Source organism: Ornithorhynchus anatinus, chromosome 1 (assembly GCF_004115215.2).
Source record: "Ornithorhynchus anatinus isolate Pmale09 chromosome 1, mOrnAna1.pri.v4, whole genome shotgun sequence".
NCBI classification, from domain to species: Eukaryota; Metazoa; Chordata; class Mammalia; order Monotremata; family Ornithorhynchidae; genus Ornithorhynchus; species Ornithorhynchus anatinus.
Genome location: NC_041728.1, coordinates 36,960,871 through 36,978,962, shown reverse-complemented (window position 1 = coordinate 36,978,962; position 18,092 = coordinate 36,960,871). Strand labels below are relative to the sequence as shown.

General features: G+C 42.9%; 1 protein-coding gene across 3 annotated transcripts in view; it reads left to right on the top strand.

The window, feature by feature from the left end:
* The window catches only part of DPF3 (double PHD fingers 3), a 305,729-nt gene that overhangs the window by 245,607 nt on the left and 42,030 nt on the right, over positions 1-18,092 (top strand). Inside the window, exons 9-10 of one of the 3 annotated variants that reach the window (XR_003762038.2) lie at positions 804-2,313; positions 10,731-11,337. The exons of 1 other annotated variant lie outside the window; for it this stretch is intronic. The gene's annotated coding sequence lies outside the window, so the exon portion shown is untranslated. Of the gene's footprint in view, positions 1-803; positions 2,314-10,730; positions 11,338-18,092 lie in introns of those variants that run through there. One more of the 3 variants, XR_003762040.2, reaches the window with a different exon arrangement.

Here is an 18,092-nt window from a genome sequence, read left to right as displayed (position 1 = left end):
TTAGGCTTGACAATCTGTTGAGCTGTTTCCTGACTTGGATGCTTTTAGTGGCTGAAGAGAGAGAGAGGGAGTGAGAGCGTGTGTGTGTGTGTGTGTGTGTGTGTGTGCTTGTGCATTCCTGCTCCTCACAAGTCAGTATCTTCCCTCGTTGGTGAAAAGAGAGTATTTTATTACCATTCCTCAGACTTTTCCACAATTTTTGGCTCTGCCTTCGGTGGAAATGAGTGGCGTGGTAATGTGGGATAGATGGAAATAGGTGGATGGAATGAAAGATGGTTGAAAACAAAATCAAAACAAGAGGAGGATTAAATGCCTCTTACCAGGTGATGTAACAGCGTTAAATTTATGAAAGAGACCTCCAAGCTGTAGGATGGCCATTGTGCAAAGCCCAGAGCCTTTAAGTCACATGACTTTGAAAACCCAAAAGGAAAAACACTGTGCTGGTTGTTCTGTGAGCGTGTGTGGAATTAGAAGAGAACAAGATTAACTCTTTTGCTGCCAGCACTATGAGCAACTGTGTTCTAGGCTGCCTTTCTCTTTAAAATGAAAAGATAAAGCAAAAAATAAAATAATAATGATAACAAAAACAATAAAAAGAGCTCCCACCTCCCCAACAGTTTCCCTTTGTATCTTGCAGTATGGCGCTGGTCAGGTGACAGATAGGAGCGATCTCTTTAACCTAAAACTGTTGATTAGATGACGATGACAATAAGAATGCTAATCCTGTAGTAATGATGTTAATAATAATGATGATGCTGTCTGTTGCTTAACCCTTGTGCTGATATATTCATCATACGTGTCAGCTCATTTGGGAGGAGAAGGCAGGAAGGAGAAGGAGGCAGCGGCCGCAGAGCGCAGTTCGGAGGACTTGTTCGGTTCCACGTCGGAAAGTGACACCTCGACTTTCCACGGCTTTGACGAGGACGATTTGGAAGAGCCTCGATCCGGCCGAAGACCCCACGGTGGCAGAGCCTCGCCCACGGCAGATAAAAAAGGCGCCTGCTAAACTCTCGAAACACACTCTGGCCACGGCCCCTGACCCCCCGCCTCCCCCCATGCTCCGGTCATTGTTCTGGTTCCAATTTTTAAAAAATATATATAAAAGAAAAGAGAAAAAAAAAGTTGTTCCCTCCCACCCTTCCTTGTCCGTCTCCTTCCCCTCCCCACTTCTCCCTCCCCCTTGTTTTGGGTATGTACACTGAAAGCACAAACTTCTCAAACTGCAACAAACAAAACAGACTGATTCCCCTAAAAGCGATCGAACAACTTCAGGAGTTCCAGGCCTCTGGATGACATTTCTTTTCCTGGAAACCTGGAGTTACTTTGGTCGTCCTTTTAATCTCGTTCCGAAAAAAAGAGATTCTTTTTTACTATGAGCAGAGTTGATTTTCCTCACATTCATCAGCCAAGCCATAAGGCAGGAACGATGAGGTTGGAGACGAAGATCCAACTGAAATTGAGTTTGGAACGTACGTTGTTATTATTTATTTAGTTTAGGTATAGAAAAATAGACTTCTTTTTTTTTTAATGGGAAAGTGACAAAAAAAAAGGTGTCTATGTGCTATCGTCCTTGTGTAGAAAAAGCCACTGGGAGGAAGACTGTCTCGTCTGAGATGGAAAACTGGTCACGATGACTTCTGCTATGTGAGATTTTTGCACTTACTGGACTATGTGGAGTTGTGACTCCCCACCTCATCCAACTGCCCTCTGACCTCTTCCTCCTTCGTCCAGGGCCCATCCCTGCTGCCCACCTCCCAGCTGGTTGAGGGCATCAGCAGGGCATGAAGATCCACACCTCCCGGCCTCCACCCTGGGGGCCTCTGGGACCTTACCGCCTCTCACCGTCTCCTCAGCCCCCGCTGCCGCTTCTGTCATGCCCTCTCTCTCTCACACCTTTCACCTCAGGAAGAGCCATTTCCAAGAACAGGGATGGAATACCAATGGAGGGTCATAGACTGCACAATGACCAAACAGCTGGAGATCCTGAATCACAGAAGAAACACAAAGGAAAATACCTCACTTCTATATTTTCCCCCCTCACCCTTCCCTCTCATTTACAAAAAAAAAATGTATATGAAAAGCCTTTAGATTGTCAGGTCGCTCGTATTTCTTCTTTTCCCTTTTTTTTCCTTATAGTGCCCGCCAGGCACTTTGTTTTATGTTTCCAGTAGCACCTCCTGAAATAAACCAAAGCAATAGTAGCTCAAGTCACCCCCCCCACACTGTCCCCTGACCTCGGGGTGATGGAGAAGAACATCCAACTGTCCGATTGGCTGTCCCAAGAATGAGCAGATGAGCGGCCATGTTTGAAAGGTATGTCTCAACTGAATCTGTCTTGTGATCAGGGCAAAACTGCTGCCTTTTCATTTATTTCTTCCCCTTCCCTACCCACCCTCCCCCACCCCCTTCCTTGGATGAACTTTTCTGTTGAAGTGACTTTTCCAGAAGCCCCCTTTCTAATTTTTTTTAAATATGGTATTCGTTAAACACTTACTGCATGCCAGACACTGCACTGAGCACAGGGGGAAATGCAAGCTAATCGGGTTGGACACATTCCCTATCCCATGTGGGGCTCACACTCATGATCCCCATTTTACAGATGAGGGAACCGAGGCACAGAGAAGTGAAGTAACTACCCAAGGTCACACAGCAGGCGAGTGGCAGGCCTGGAATTAGAACCCAGGTCCTCTGACTCTCAGGCCCATGCTCTTTCTACTAGGCCACGCTGCTTCTCTTGCATCTGTGTGCCTCAAAGTGGATCTTAAGGCACCAGGCGGTATGGTAGGGTAGGTCTTAAAATGTCTGAGAGATAAAACTGTGGATCAAGATTGGAATACTCTGATAAAACCCCTGAAAACTTATTTTTCTAATGGTACTTGTTAAGTGTTTACATTGTGTTAAACACTTTTCCAAGCACTGGGGTAAATACAAGTGAATTAGGTTGGATGTAGTCTCTGTCCCACGTGGGACTCACAGTCTGAGTAATAATTATGGTACTTGATAAGCACTTAGTATGTGCTAAGTACTGTTCTAAACACTTGGGATGATACAAATTAATCAGATTGGACAGATTCCCTTTCCCACATGGGCTCACACTCTTATCCCCATTTTACAGGTGAGGTAATTGATGCACAGAGAAGTGACTTGCCCAAGGTCACGAAGCTGACAGGTGGCAGAGCTGGGATGAGAACACGAGTCCTCTGCCTCCCAGGCCCGGCCTCTTTCTACTAGGCCACCCTGCTTCTCTCTCTCCCATCTGCTCCCACTGGGCTAAACTGGGATTGGCTCTTGGGAATCCTAGGTGGGAGTGAAGAGATAAAAGTGAGCCAGCCCCAAGAGGTAGGAGGCGGAGGGGGAAATAGGAGTCAGAGGGGGAAATGCCAATGAAGCCATCTGGAAAGTTCAGTTAAGATTCCCAGTCCAGGCATGTTATATTCACCCAGTAATAATAATGATAATAATGATGGTATTTGTCAAGTGTTTATGCTGTGTCAAGCATTATTCTAAGCGCTGGGGTAGATCAAGCAAATCAGGTTGGCCACAGTCCCTGTCCCACATGGGGCTCACAGCCTTCATCCCCATTTTGCAGATGGGGGAACGAAGGCACAGATAAGTGAAATGACCTGCCCAGGGTTACACCACAGAGAAGTGGTGGAGCCAGGATTAGAACCCAGTTCCTTCTGACTCTCAGGCCCAGGCTCTATCCGCTAAGCAATGCCCAAGACACAGGTCGCAGTGGAAGTGGTCATTTGCACTCAGTCAACTCTAAGCTCTCTGTGGGCTGGGAATGTGTCCGTTTTTTGTTATATTGGACTCTCCCAAGCACTTGGTACAGTGTTCTGCACATGGTAAGTGCTCAAATAAATACGAGTGACTGACAAGCATCCCAAGTTGTGCATCATCTGAATTATTTTCCATAACTGGCCATCTCTTTCCAAGGGAAAAAGAAGAGTGACCCTTAACCAACTTTTTCCAGGCTGAAAGAGTGCAATTTAGGGTGGGCATCAAGACTGTTCATGGGTCTGCTGCTGCTGAAGCTGAAGTTAGGCAAGGCCAGCTTGGGTCCTTTGATAGGAAGCAGTGTGGTCTACTGGTTAGAGCCAAGGCCAGATAGAAGGATCTGTGTTCTAATCCTGGCTCTGCCACTTCTCCCAACTGCTCAGTACAGTGCTCTGCACATTGTAAGTGCTCAATAATCACGACTGACTGACTGGTCTGCTGTGTGACCTTGAACAAGTCACTTCAATTCTCTGGGCTTTAGTTCTCTCATCTGTGCAGTGGGAATTAAGACCATGAGCCCAGTGTGGGACAGGGACTTTATTGAACCTGATTTACTTGATTCCATCCCAGTGCTTAGTTCAGTGTTTGGCACGAAGTAAGGACTTAACAAATACTTCATTTATTATTATCATTAGAAAAACTGAGGCCCTGTTTTAACTTTTAAAAGGTTCCATGTGACTGCAGATCAATAGCATGGTTTCTTGCCTCCTCTTTCCAAACATATCTATGGGTTTAGACCTTTAGTCCAGTGAAATAATTCCCTTGCAAAGCATTGTTTTCAAACAGTGGTATTTACTGAGCACATCCCGGATGCAGAGCACTGTACTAAGCACTTTGCAACCTCTTCATGCCATCTTTTGCTGACTCTTGCTGTGTCAGTTGTGGTGGCATTTGTAAGCACTTACTATGTGCCAGGCACTGTACTAAATGCTGGGATGGGTACAAGATAATCGTGTTGGACACAGTCCCTGTCCCACATGAGGCTCACAGTCTTATTCCCCATTTTACAGATGAGGGAACTGAGGCCCAGAGAAGTGAAGTGACACGTCCAAAGTCACACAGCACACAAGTGGCGGAATCAGGATTAGAACCCAGGTCCTTCTGACTCCAGGGTTCGGGCTAAGCCACTCTCGGAGGGACTCGTGACCTCCAATCAATTAATCAGTCAGTCGTATTTATTGAGCATTTCCTGTGTGCAGAGGACTGGACTTAGCATTTGGAAGAGTATACTATAGCCATACAACAGAGTTGCTGGACATGTTCCCTGCCCACAGTGAGCTTACAGGCTAGAGGGATTTTCAATAAAAATATTTTTCGGGATGTTGAAAATACCTGTGAAAACAGCTCGAGCTTTTATTGTTTATTGGTAGCACTGGAAGTTGCCAAGAATTTGAAACTCACGTTTTGGTATTTGGTATTTGAGCCTCCAACACAATAGCCCCGATCGTCCACAAACCCCAAGGAAAAATATCATTAACTAGATCCAGGCAAGTAAAACCAAGCTATTTTCTGCCCCCATCAAAGGAAAGTTCCAAAAACTAAGTTTAGATAAGCAGAATGCTTTTGTAGTATTGCACTTATCTGCAAGTCCTTTGAAAAACAGTTTAAAAATCATTTTCACGTGGACCATTTCCCTTTGTTTTCCTGCTCACTTCGCCTATATTTAGGACACCTATTCTACTACAGTGGGATAATAATAAAGATGGCATTTGTTAAGCACTTACAATGTGCCAAGCACTGTTCTTAGCACTGGGATAGATACAAGGTTATCAGGTTGTCCCACTTGGGGCTCACAGTCTTGATCCCCATTTTACAGAGGAGGTAACTGAGGCACAGAGAGGTTGAGTGACTTGCCCAAAGTCACACAGCTGACAAGTGGTGGAGCGGAATTAGAACCCATGACCTCTGACTCCCAAGCCCGGGATCTTTCCACTAAGCCACACTGCTTCATTTGTATTGCTCTTGAACCAATCATTCAGAGACAGCCCAGGCCTGGGAGCCAGAAGGACCTGAGTTCTAACCCCAGCTCTGCCACTTTCATTCATTCATTCAATCATGTTTACTGTTTGTACTGAGTGCTTGGAAAGTACAATTAGGCAACAGATAGAGACAATCCCTACCCGACAACGAGCTCACCGTCTAGAAGGGGGAGACAGACAACAAAACAAAACAAGTAGACAGGCATCACTACTATCAAAATAGATAAATGGAACCATAGATAAATGCACATCATTAATGAAATAAATAGAGCAATAAATATGTACAAATATATTCAAGTGCTGTGGGGAGGGGAAGGGGATAGAGCAGAAGGAGGGAGTCGGGACAATGGGGAGGGGAAGAGGAGCAGGGGGACAGGGAGGGCTCAGTCTGAGAAGGCCTACTGGAGGAGGAGAGCTCTCAGCAGGGTTTTGAAGAAGGGAAGAGAGTTAGTTTGGCTGCCTTCTGTCCTTGGGCAAGTCCCTTCACTTCTCTGGGCCTCAGTTACTTCATCTGTAAAATGGGCATTGAGACTGTGCCCTCTGTGGGACAGGGACTGTGTCCAACCCGATTATTTTGTGTCTGCCCCAATGCTTAGTACAGTGCCTGGAACATAGTAAGCACTTAACAAATACCATTATTATCATTATCATATTATTATTATTATTATTTATTGAGCACTTAATATGTGCAGGGCACTGTACTAAGTGCTTGGGAGAGTAGAATACAACAGAATTAATGAATGAATGAACATGAGATGATTATCAAATAAGTTTGAAGTCTTCTTTCAAAGTAGGAGAAAAGAAAGTTACCCTGATCTGTTTTGTGGTACATCTTTTTAAATGTCTTAGGTATGCATTTCTGTCTTTGAATTTTTAAAAAACACGTAATTATTCTATCAATCAGTTTACGTGCAGGGCACTGTACTAAGAGCTTGGAAGAGTAGAACACCACAGAATTGTTGAAAGAGAGAGCATAAGATGATTATCAAAGAAGTTAGAAGTCTTTTCTCAGAGTAGGAGCAAGGAAAGTTATCTGTTTTGTGATGTATCTTTTTAAATGTCATGCATTTCCGTCTTAGAATAATTACATGTTTTTTTATTCAATCAATCAATCAATCAATGATATTTATTGAGCACTTACTACGTTCACAGCATTGTACTAAGCACTTGGGAGAGCTCAATATAACAGAGTTGGTAGACATGCTAACGATCACCTTACAATCTAGAGGGGGAGACAGACATTAAATAAATAAGTAATTTATAATGTATAATTTAAAGATAACTACATAATTGCTGTGGGGTTGAGAGCGGGGCAAATATCAAAAGTCCAAAGGTCACAGATCCAAAAGCATAGAAGACGCAGAAGGGAGAGGGAGCTGGGGAAAAGGGGGCTTAACTGGGGAAGCCCTCTTAGAAGAGATGTGACCTTAATAAAACTAATAAAACTTTGAAGGTGAAAAGAGTGGTGGTCTGGCATATAAGGAGGGGGAAGGAGTTCCAGGCCAGGTAGAGGAAGTGGGAGAGGGGTCAGTGGCGAGATAGACGAGATTGGGGCACAGTGAGTAAACTGGCACTAAAGGAGCGGTGTGTGTGGGCTGAGCTGGGGTAGAGATTAGTGAGGTGAGCTGATTGACTGCTTTAAAGTCGATGGTGAGGAGTTTCTGTTTGATGCAGAGGTGAATGACCAACCACTGGAGGATCTTGAGGAGTGAGGAGTCATGGAATGAACTTTACTGTTGTCTGGTTCATTTTTCAAAATAAAATATGAACTGTAAACTCATTGTGGGCAGGGAAGGTGTCTGTTCATTATTGTATTGTACTCTCCCAAGTGCACTCTCCCAAGTGCTTAGTACAATGCTCTGTACAACACAGTAAGAGTTCAATAAATACATCGAATGAATGATTGGCGTGGAGAGAGAAAAGAGGCTGGGTGGTCAGAGAAGAAGTAGTTGCAGCAATCTAGGCAGTATGGGGTAAGTGTTTGGATCAACGTAGTAGTGGTTTGGATGGAGAGGAAAGGGAGGATTTAGGGATGTTGAGAAGGTAGAACTGACAGGATTTGGAGACAGTTTAAATATGTGGGTGAAGTGAGAGAATTGAGTCAAGTAGAGTGCCCAAGTTAGGGACCTATGAGTTAGGGAGAACAGTGGTATTGTCTACAATGATGGGAAAGACAGGTGAAGACAGGGTTTGGGTGGGAAGATAATGAGTTCAGTTTTGTTCAGTTAAAGAGTTCAGATATTGAAAGTTTTTGGTACAACCTAGTGGGGAGTAGCTTTATACACTTCATCTGTTTTACCGCTAGAGATAGCGAAGCAGATTTAGGGAGTCTTGATTCCATTTCAGACTTTGGGGGACTTACTTAACTTCTCTAGGCCTTGGCCTCATCCCATACGGTGAGTTAATTCTCTCAGTACCCTCTCAATTTCAGAGGCAAGTTGGGAGATTAATTAGATAAAGTCTGTTTTCGCTTTTGAAATGGTGCTTTTCTCCAAGGCCTTGGTATGTTAAGAAACAGTTGACACTGATAATTAATCAATCAATCATATTTATTGAGTGTTTACTGTGTTCACTATACTAAAGTCTTGGGATAGTACAATGTAACAGAGTTAGGAGTCATGTTCTCTGCCCAAAGGGAGCTTACAGTCTAGAGGTGGAGGCAGACATTGATATAAATACATAAATTATGTCAATGTATATAAGTGCTGTGGGGCTGAGAGAGGGGTGAACAAAAGGTGCAAGTCCAAATGCAAGGATGATGCAGAAACATAAGAATAATTAACATCATGTGAAAAAAATCTCACAAGGAATTGGACAAAAATCTATTGTCAAGCGAATGTGAGCATCTTACCAGGCTATCTGGATGACCCTCTTTCCTGTTTGGAGGTGTCATTTTAATCTCTATCCATCACATTCTGGGAGATCACCTTTGGTCTTATTGAAGGCATATCTCCTCCAAGAGGCCTTCCCTGACTAAGCCCTCCTTTTCTCGTCTCCCATTCCTTGACTTGCTCCCTTTATTTATGCCCCTCCCATCCCCATAGAGCTTAGGTACAGATCTGTAATTTTATTCTTTTATAGTAATGTCTGTCTCCTCCCTAGACTGTAAGCTCATTTGGGGTAGGGAATGTTGTATTGTTGTTTTGTTGTTGTTGTTGTATGTATTGTCATATTGTACTCTCCCACATTCTTAGTACAGTGCTCTTCACTCAGTAAGCACTCAATAAATACTATTGACTGATGACTGACTGATTGACTGACAAGAGACCATTTGCTTAGATAATTTAGCTAGAAGAAGACTAATCAAGAGGAGAGAGGAATTTGGAGTTGAAGCTGTGATGGAGTGGCTTCAAAAAGGGATTGGAAAATGGAGGGGGTCTTGTTTGCAAAGCACTGTGGGTTTTGTCACCCAAATGGTGATGCAGATTCTGCCATCCAATATTGATGTGTTGATGAGCTGTTGTGTTTGTGACCGAAAGAACACCACGATGACCAGAAAGGGTGAGATACCTAAATACCCAGGATATTCAAGGCAAAAATGCCAAGAATCATTAATAGTCCTTATGGAGAGAAGTGTGTAGAATCCGGATACAGTTATCAAAGCATAAGATAGGAAAGGAAAGGAATTGGTGGGATGGGAAGGAAAACAAAAAAGATGAGAGAGCAGTGATATAAGGTGAGAATTCACATAGATGCATGGAATCAATTAATGATATTTATTGAGCTCTAACTTGGTGCCGAGCACTGTACTACATGCTTGGGAGAGTACAACATGCCAGAATTAGCAGACACATTCCCTGCCATTAACGGAGCCATGGAAGTGTGAGATCAACATGGTAAGAGGGGAAGCTAAAGCAGATTTTGCTAGTAGAATTACTATGGGGTGCAAGGTGTTGTCCTAAGTGCTGGGCCAAAGTACGTAGACTGAACATAGACAAGGTCCCTAGATCTCAAATGACTCATAATCTAAGAATAAGGAAGGGTGGGGTGAGGGGGCGGTGAGGACTGCTGATGAGGCAGCCAGGTAGGTGAAACAACAAAAAAAACCAGAAAAAGGAATAAAAAGACAAAGCAAGAATAAATGTTATAGGAGTTACAGTTTCATGCTTCTTACCACCCTGTTGGTAAGGCTTGTTGATAGGGCGAGAGCAATGGGAACTGGAATAATGTTTTAACTAGATTCTAAAGGGGGTGAGGCAACAAAAGGAAGAGAGAAAGAAATTGCTTAGAGCAATGAGATAGGAAAAATTGGTTCGTGGGTCGGTGACTTGGATGTCACAAGGAAGAAAAGGGAAGGCGTGAGGATAGAAATTCTGGAGGGACCCAAATGGCCAGGGAAATGGAACCACCTGAATTCCTGCCAGAAAAAGGTGGTCAGTAAGTCATGACAGAAAAGTCTAGGTTCAGTTTTGAGGTACCGGACATAAAGAACCCCCACAGGTCCAGGATAGGTGACCTCCCCCAGCTGAAACTTCCAAACAAATAAATAGAGTGACATAAGGCTTGGCCGGAATGTTTTAGAGACATTAGTTTTTACCCAACCGATAGGCAGATCCCATTTTAATAGTACTCTCTTTGGTACCTACAGAGTGATTCAAGGCTTCAAAAAAAAAAAGAAAGAAAACCTTGGGAGGTTCTCTCTGGCTTTGTCCCCACTGGGATTCAGCTTATATCGGTTTTCAAGTCAAGAAATGATTGTGTTGACCAGTGGCTCATTAAGAACTAAAAATCCAGCTGTGGGTTTTTTTTTTGTCATCTTCAAACAGTGATAGATTTCTGCCTCTGAGCTTCAAGGCAGAGGAGAAACCAGCTTGGTTCTCATCTTCACAGCTATAGTAGCCTTTTCTATGTTGGTTGTTTATTTATTTTTTCTTTTCTTTCCATTCTTTTTCATTTTTCATTTTGAATTTTTAGGGAGCTGTTTGGTGGTGCTGTTTTTTGTTTTATCTTTCGTTGCCTTTCCTTCTGCAGTCAAATCTGCCTCTGGGACCCCAGCAACCTTCAAGCAAGCCATTTCTGAAGAAGGTGAAGAGAAGCCAAGATTATTTGAACCTCCTCCTCCTCCTCCTTCTCCTCCTCTTGCTCCTCTTCCCTTTGCTGGCCCTTTTCCATAGCTGTGTTTCAGCAACACAGGAGCCTGGACCATGGAAAAGATTCCAGCACTGCTCAGAGAAATCTTGAGAAGCCCTAAGTTTGTGCAATAAGAAGAAAACTTTTTTCCTTTTTTTTTTACCCTTGGTTTCAGTTTCTTTTAAGTGTCTGTAAAAAAAAAAAAAAAGAAAGCACCCAGGTCACACTGGAAATGCTCTTCAGTAGAAATTACCGAACACAGACAAACTGAAAAAAAAAGACTTTATTTTATTTATTTCAATATTTAAAACAAAAGTGCTGACAATGCACCGTGTTTTCGTTTGTCGTACATTCTACTTCAAAAGTTAAAGGCGATTTTGTGAAGAAGTGAAATCAGAAAAGCACTTAATGTAAAATAAAGACTGAATATTAACTTTAAGAAAAAACCCCCACATTTTTTATTACGAAAATAAAGATCAACTCTGCTCTCATGCTTTTAAAGAAGCCATTCATGTATGTGCTATAGGTATTTTTATTTCTGCTGGTTGGATGTGGTAAGTGAGGAGTGTTCTTTTCATCTTTCTTCTCAAATCTTGTTGAAACTCTTGGCGATATTTCCTAACTGTTAGTTAAAAGCTCAGTTTGGCTAATCCCAATGGCCACAAAACCGATCAAAGCAAACAAAAGCAACAGACACCCAGCTCCTTAGCTATGTCTAAAGCTTGGCTTCTTCCCATCAATGGGGGTCGGGTTTGAGTTGGAAAAGAATTCTCTCTAAGACAGTGAAAATGAAGATGCCTCTATGGAGAATGAAACATACTATAGCTCAAATTCTGCTTTCTCCCAGAGATGAGAATTGAGGTCTGACATGTTCTTAATAATAATAATAATAATAATGATAATAATAATTATGGTATTTCTTAAGCGCTTACTATTTGTCAGTCACTGTATGAAGCACTGGAGTGGATACAATCAAACTGAGTTGGACACAGTCCCTTGTTCCACATGGGGTTCAAGGTCTCAATCCCCATTTTACAGATGAGGTAATTGAGACCCAGAGAAGTGCCTAAAGTCACACAGCAGAGAAGTCACAGAGCCAGGATTAGAATCCATGACCTTCTGACTCCCAGGCCCGAGCTCTATCCACTACCTCATGCTGCTTCTTAGGAGTGGTGGCGGCACTCAGATAGGACAGGGGGTTTGCCATCTTACTTATAGAAAAATGTGAATGTAAACTCAACCTCAGTGTCCCAGTGGCAGTATTTGGAACTCAGTACCTGGACATTCAGATCCTATTCCCAGGTTACTGGTGCTATAGAAGCAGCGTGGGCCTAGTGGCCAAAACCCGAGCCTGGAAGTCAGAGGGACCTGGATTCTAATCCCGGCTCTACTGCTTGCCAGCCGTGTGACCTTGGGTAAGTCACCTCATTTCTCTGGGTCTCAGTTCCCTCCTCTGTAAAATGGGGAGCCCTACGTGGGATGTGGACCGTGTCCAGTGCGATTTGTTTGGACCCACCCTAGTGTTTAGGACAGAGCCTGGCCCACAGTAAGTGCTTAATAAATAGCACATTCATATTATTATAATTATTATTAATATGGTCATGGTTGAGGGGAAAACTGTGCTCACCCAGGACCATAGACTCTAGGCCCCACCCATTACTACTAGTCATAGAGCCAGGAAGGCAAAAAATTAATTAATGGTATTTATTGCAGTAAATGGTATAATAAATACCATATAAATAATAATAAATTAATGGTATTTATTGCAGAGCACTGTTCTAAGCACTTGGGAGAGGACAATCCAGCAGAATTTGTATCCTGGCCATAACGAGTTTACAGTTTAGAGGGGAAGACAGGAAGGTTTTGGTCCCTTGGCGCAGTGTGAATCACCCAGGCTTGAGTTTGGTCATCTAGCAAGGTAGGTTTGAAGAGCAGAACTGCTTTAAATCATTGGCTCCCCAATCTAAGTCCAGGGCAAATGCCAGATCTGATTCCTCCAGGCTGGATCCAGAGAAGGGAATGTTTAAGGACTAGGGTTCCCCTCCCTCCCCTGCACTTACCCTCTCTCAACTCCTCCAGGACCACTGGGTTCCTGGCACTAGCCAGGGGGCTACTTGAGCAAGCTTGATCAAGGCCCTTTCGACTTCTATAGGATCGGTTTTCTTCCATTTTTAACAATTAGGCAGAAGATGTAGTTTGTTTGAAAACATCTTGACTCAAACGCTGTCCTGTGGAAGGTGCAAAATTGGGTGTTCATGGAAACAGCCCAAAGAATCATCATCTGTTATCTCGCCTTTGAAATAGATGGCAGTGTACATGTCTTTTGCAATTACAAAAAACAAAGGCTTCCTGTCCCACCGAAGACCAGTCTAACACGAAACCACCGGGGTAACTCTCTGATCCCTTTGAAGTCCTTTTCTGAAGCTTTTTTTTAAAGAATGTTGCTATTACTAAGCTGAAAGCAAAAAAAAAAAAATTCAATTCTCCTAACCACATAGAGTACAAGATGATGCCAAACTGTGATTAAGCTTTGGAGAATGTATGGTTTATATCTAATTTATGTGAACTCCTGTGAAGTAAAATTGTGTTTCCCATGCCCTTATTATTTTGGAAAGTATTACTGAACTGAATTATGTTTGATTGGTTAGTTTTCATTTTACCACCCTGTCTATGATCTGGAGTTCTAAAAGGACTATGTCAGGTACATAGGTAAGATTCGGTTTCTAAACCTACAAACAGAATTATAGTTAAAAGTAATTTCCTGGTACATTCTAATGGTGAGCAAAAATTTTTCCTGACAGCCCACATATGAAGTGGGGGAGCAATGGCTTCATGCCACAGGCCTCAATCTCTTGAGATCAATTTTATCTTTAATGGCATTTGTTAAACACTTATTATGTACCAGGTACTGTACTAAGCACTGGGGTAGATACAAGTCAATCAGTTTGACACAGTCTCTGTCCCACATGGAGCTTACAGTCTCCTCTATCTCCATTTTATAGATACGGTCACTGAGGACCAGACAAGTACAGTGACTTACCCAAGGTTGCAGAGCAGATAAGTAGCAGAGCCGGGATTAGAACCCAGGTCCTTTGGACTCCCAGGCCTGAGCTCTATCCACTAGGCCATGCTGCTTCTCTGTCACCCTGGAGCTGAGACTTTGTTGCCATGGTTAGGGAATGTATCTATCGACTCTGTTCTATTATACTATCTCAAGTGCTTAGTACAGTGTTTTGCACAGAGTAAGCGCTCAATAAATAGCACTGATCAATTGACTGATTTATTCCTTCTTCTACCTCCATCTGATATCAGCTACAGGCCAGGCTCAGTCCTGTAAATCGGCAGATGAGGGCCAGATTCTGATGTTTGCAACACTCTTTGTGCTCCTTATGAGTATGGTGGAGCATTGTGATTCAGATAGATTGCCTCTATTACCTTCCTGGAGAAGCAGTGAGGTCTAGTAGAAAGATCACGGGTGAGAGAGTCAGTGGACCTGGGTTCTAATCCCAGGTCTGCCTCTTGTCTGCTGTGTGACCTTGGGCAAGTCACAACTTCTCTGCGCCTCCCTTTCCTCATCTGTAAAATGCAGCTTGGCCTAGGGAAAGAGCATGGGCTTTCTAGAACCTGGGTTCTAATCCTGGCTCTGCCACTTACCTGCTGTGTGAATTCAGGCAAGTCACTTAACTATGCACAGTTCCCTCAGGTCCAAAATAGGGATTCAATTCCTTTTTTCCCTCCTACTTAGACTGTGAGCCCCATGTGGGACCTGATCATTTTGTATTTTCTCCAGAGTTTAGTACAGTGCTTGGCACATAATAAGTGCTTAACAAGTACCATTAAAAAAAAGATACAGAACCAAACTTCAATAGAAGCTTATAAAAAAGGCTGCTCTTTAAAAGTTTTTGACAGGGTGTGTGTGTGTGTGTGTGTTGTTTGTGTATGTGTGTAGAACTATAGATAGAAAAAAGGATAGAAAAAAAATCTTAAAAATACTTCCATCCTGAAACTTGTATTACGTTGGTGAACAGAGTGTCCAGGGAAGGTTGGAGTCTAAGCTCCTGGTGTTGACCCCTTGAGCAGAGATCTGCATTTGCTGGGACACTCTTTGAATTTCTGTCCTTTGGGGCAACCTTGTAAGATCTCTCATTAGAACAGTGTAGGGTGAGAAACCAGCCGCACATCATTTAATATTTGAATTCATCTAAGATCTATACTTAATTTTCTGAACTGTTTTGTGTGACCAGAAAGCAGTTCTTTCTTGTGAACTTCCCTCTGAAGGGGAGCAGGAAAACTAAAAAAAACCACCCCAAAACAGAGATTTTTTTTTGGGAGTTGGACTTTCAACATCATCTCATTGTTTTTTTTAAAAAATGGCCTTTCTTTCTTACCATCGCTCACTCACTTTTCTGGAGTTCCAATTGATTCTCCAAAGCCTCAATTTTGTCTAGAGCTTTTACATGTGAATGAAACTGGATTGAGATCAATCAATCACTCGTATTTACTGAGTGTCTACTGTATGCAGAGCACTGTACTGTTTTCGGGTCAGCCCACGGTAATAGAGTTGGTAGACACGTTCCCTGCCCATAAGGATCTTACAATCCAGAGGGTCTTGGAGAACAAATGATTCAGAGCCTCCTATAGTAAATGTGATTTCCAGAATTTGTTCTATTTTTAAACCTTTTAGACTTCGGTCTTAAAGAAGCAGCTTGGCCTAATGGATAGAGCAATAGGCCTGGGTGTCAGAAAGACCCGGGTTCTAATCCTGGCTCTGTCATGTGTCTGCTGTATGATCTTGAGCAAGTCACTTAACTTCTCTGTGCCTCAGGTACCTCATCTGTAAAAATGGAGGTTAAGACTGTGAGCCCTATGTGGGACAGGGACTGTGTCCAACCCGGGACTGTGTCCAACCTTGTATCTACCTCAACACTTACGACAAAGTAAGCACTTAACAAATACCACAGTTGTTATTATTAAGCTGGCATTGGTATGGTAACACCCCAAAAAGCCTTTTGTTTTCTTGTCCTGACCTTGGGACTTCTACTTGAGCAAAGTTAAGGTTCAGAGTTTCGGAGAGAAATATTGCAACCAAGGAGAGAGTCCCCAGGATCTATGATGGCCATATTTTGCATTCATCATAGTTTGATGATAAACTGCTGTGTGACCTTGGGAAAGTCATTGTGCTCCTCACCTGCAAAATGGGGATTCAACCCCTGTTCTCCCTCCTACTTAAACTGTGAGCCCTGTGTGGGCCCTGATGATTTTATATCTACCCCAGCACATAGTACAGTGCGTGACGCATAGTAAGTGCTTAACAAATACCACTATAACTCCCTCTCTGGTGGAGGCTACATTTATTGGATGAGTTTCTGGACAATCGGTGGGCTATGGGAATAATTGGAAAAAAAAGAAACACTTAGGTCAACTTTCAGTTGGAGATTTCCCTATTACCACTGATCCACTCAGACAAAAGTCAGTGGGCTGGTTGGAGGCAAATGACAAGATGAAATAATTGAAAGTTGTTCATTAAAACGACAACAACATGGTTTATGCTATTTCTCCCTCTGTATATAGATCTCACTTCTTCAACCCCAAACCACTTTTTCTTGTGTGTTATGTGTGAAGGCTTAGCAGGTCTCAAGTCATTTTGCCACCATCCTTGAACAGACACCAAGATCTACTGTGGCTATCAATCAATCAGTCAATATATGGTATTTACTGAGCCCTTACTGTGTGCGGAGCACTATACTAAGCGCTTGGGAGAGTATACTGTGACAGACTTGGTAGACACACAATGAACTTAATGTCTAGAGGGAAAGACATAAATGAAGAAATGAATTAAGAAATAAAATAAAAAAATTATGGCTATAAAACAAAGTGTTTATGTACATATGATTATGTACATATGTAAATAATCATTCACTGGTATTGATTGAGCCCTTACTATGTGATAAGCACTGTCCATCATCATTAGAGAAGCAGCTTGGCCTAGTGGATAGAGCACGGGCCTGGGAGTAAGAAGGACCTGGGTTCTATTCACCACTCTGCCACTTGTCTACTTCGTGAGCTTGGGCAAGTCATTTCACTTTTCTGTGCCTCAGTTCCCTCATCTATAAAATGGGGATTAAGACTGTGAGCCCTATGTGGACAGGGACTTTGTCCAACTCGATTAGCTCGTAGCTTCTTGATGATTATAAAGATACGAATCTATAAAGGTCATATGGATGCTGAATGGGTCCCCAGGGAAATTCTGAGCCATTCTACATTACCCCCTCTTCCCCTACTGCTCTTTCCATGGCATAGTGGAGCACGGGCCTAGGAGTCAGAAGATCATGTGTCTTAATCCTGGCTCAGTAACGTCTGCTGTGTGGCCTTGGGCATATCACCCCACTTCTCTGTGCCTCAGTTACTTCATCTGCAAAATGGGGATTGAGACTGTGAGTCCCACATGGGACAGGGACTGTGTTTACCCTGATTTGCTTGTATCCACCCAGGACTTAGTTCAGTGTCTGGCACATAGTAAGCTCTTATTAAATACCACAGTTATTATTATTATTATCTCCTAAACAGTGCTTTTTTTTTTTTTCCGGAAGCCAGTGCTGCTTGGACCTCTGTCATAGAACCAAGGGGTCATGGTCCAGCGTGAGCTCCCAACTGTTCATTGTGCCCCAGAAATAGTGATGAGTCTATAGCTTTCTGAGAAAAGCACCATGTTGGGGATGAGGGAAAGAACAGAAAGCATTGTGTGACTTCTGTTCTTTCCTTTTGAGGATCCTCTCAAACCTCCTCTTCCCTCTTTTTAGATCCAATGATCCCTCTACATCCCTCTAACAAGGGCCAGAGCATGAGCCTGGTGTCAGAAGGACCTGGGTTCTAATATCGGGTCCTCCACATGATCACTGTGTGACCTTGAGCAATTCACTTCACTTCCCTGTGCCTCAGTTACCTCATCTGTAAAATGGGGATGAGAGTGTGAGTCCCAAGTGAGACAGGGACTCTATCCAACCTGATTAGCTTGAATCTACCCCAGATCTTAGAAATGTGCTTAATAAGCACTGTTATTGCTATTATTATTATTTTGGGACCAACTCCTTCCCACCGTGCAAAATGTGTTCATTGCATTTTGCTCACCAGAGTGTTGTCCTTTGTGTAATGGCCTCAGGTTTATCATTTTGAAGCTTTTCCTCCTGTTCCCTGGAACCAAATGACCATCCCTTTGTTCAAGTACCTGGATACTTTCAACAGGTTAGTCCACTCAAGTTCAGT